This window comes from Pteropus vampyrus, unplaced genomic scaffold, assembly GCF_000151845.1.
Source record: "Pteropus vampyrus isolate Shadow unplaced genomic scaffold, Pvam_2.0 Scaffold170, whole genome shotgun sequence".
Classification (NCBI taxonomy): Eukaryota; Metazoa; Chordata; class Mammalia; order Chiroptera; family Pteropodidae; genus Pteropus; species Pteropus vampyrus.
In genome coordinates this window covers 3,410,883-3,412,949 of record NW_011888951.1, presented here as the reverse complement: position 1 = coordinate 3,412,949, position 2,067 = coordinate 3,410,883, and the positions used below count along the sequence as shown (strand labels likewise).

Here is a 2,067-nt window from a genome sequence, read left to right as displayed (position 1 = left end):
CATAGAACATTCTCAAGAATTGACCACATACTTGGACACAGAGATAGCCTCAACAAATATAAGAGGGTTGAAATCATACCAGCCATATTCTCTGATCATAATGCTTTGAAGCTAGAGATCAACTGCAGAAAGAAATCAGGAAGAACCACAAATACATGGAGATTAAACAACATGCTACTGAAGAATCGCTGGGTCAGAGAAGAAATAAAAAGAGAGATCAAGAGAGACATAGAAACAAATGATAATGATAGTACAACATATCAAAACTTTAGGGACACAGCAAAAGCAGTCATAAGAGGAAAATTCATATCATTACAGGCCTATCTCTAAGAACGAGAATGAGCCCAAATAAACAACCTAATGCTTCATCTTAAAAAACTCGAAAAGAAAGAACAAATGAAGCCTAAAGTCAGCAGATAGAAAGAAATAATCAAAATTAGAGCAGAAATAAAATTGAAAACAAAAGAACAATAGAAAAAATAAATGCAACGAAGAGCTGGTTCTTTGAGAAGGTTAATAAAATTGATAAACCCCTGGCTAGACTCACTAAAGAAAAAAGAGAAAGGAGACAAATAAACAGGAATGAAAGAGAGGAAATTACGACAGTCACTGTAGAAATACAAAGGCTCATACAAGAATACTATGAATAGTCTACGGTCATGCTACCCTGAACAAGCCCGATCCCATCTGATCTCGGAAGATAAGCAGGATCGGGCCTGATTAATACTTGGATGGGAGACCACCTAGGAAGACCCGGTGCTATAGGCGTAAAAATAAAAAATAAGGGATTGTAAGCTGACAAGGTCCTTGCAATCTGTGAGGTCAACCAAAGGTTGCCATGCCTAAAAAATAAAAAAATAATAAAAAATATACTATGAAAAAGTAACACCAAATTTAATGACCTAGAAGAAATGGACCAGTACTTAGAAAAATAGAATCTTCCTAGACTGAATCAAGAAGAACTGGAAAATCTAAATAGACTGATCAGCAGTATGGAAATTGAAACAGTCATCAAAAACATGCCAAAAAGTAAAAGTCCAGGACCAGATGGCTTCAACAGTGAATTCTACCAAACATTCAAAGAAGATTTAATAACTATTCTTCTCAAACTCTTCCAAAAAATCAAAGAAGAGGAAATATTTTTAATTATTTTATGAGGCCAATATTACCCTGATACCAAAACCTGGTAAAGATAACACACACACAAAAATTACAGACCAATCTCTCTCATGAACACAGATGCAGAAATCCTAAATAAGATACTAGTGAACCGAATACAACAACATATTAAAAAGATTATAAACCACAATCAAGTGGGCTTCATCCCAGGGGCACAGGGATGATTCAACGTACGCAAATCAATTAATGTGATATACCACATTAAAAATAATCATATAATCATATCAAAAGATGGAGAAAAAGCTTTCTACAAGACACAGCATCCATTTATGATCAAAACACTTAACAAAATCGATATAGAAGGAAAGTACCTTAACATAATAAAGGCCATATATGACAAGCCCTCAGCGAACGTTATACTTAATGATGAAAAACTAAAAACCTTCTAAGATCAGAAACAAGGCAAGGCTGTCTACTAGCGCCATTGTTATTCAATATAACATTGGAGGTCCTAGCAAGTACAGTCAGACAAGAGAAAGATATAAAGAGGCATCCAAATAGGAAACGAAGAAGTCAAACTATCACTATTTGCAGAGGACATGATTCTCTATATAGAAAACCCTAAAGACGCCACAAGAACACTACTAGAAACAATAAGCAAATACAGTAAAGTTTCTGGATACAAAATCAATGTTCAAAAATCCATAGCATTTCTATACTCTAATAATGAATTCTCAGAAAAAGAAGTGGAAAAAATAATTCCTTTTGCTAGTACAACCAAAAGAATAAAATACCTAGGAATAAATTTACCGAAACATGTGAAGGACTTGTATAATGAAAACTACAAGACTCTATTAAAAGAAATCAAAGAAAATACAAAGAAGTGGAAAGATATTCCGTGTTCTTGGATTGGAAGAATCAACATAGTTAAAGTGACCATATTACCTA

The 2,067-nt window shown here is 33.9% G+C and overlaps 1 protein-coding gene and 1 pseudogene across 3 annotated transcripts in view; both read left to right on the top strand.

Annotated features, from left to right (window-relative positions):
- SCP2 (sterol carrier protein 2) overlaps window positions 1–2,067 on the top strand; it is a 141,958-nt gene that overhangs the window by 91,759 nt on the left and 48,132 nt on the right. The gene's annotated exons all lie outside the window — the stretch shown is intronic.
- Window positions 650–768, top strand: LOC111745939 (annotated as a pseudogene).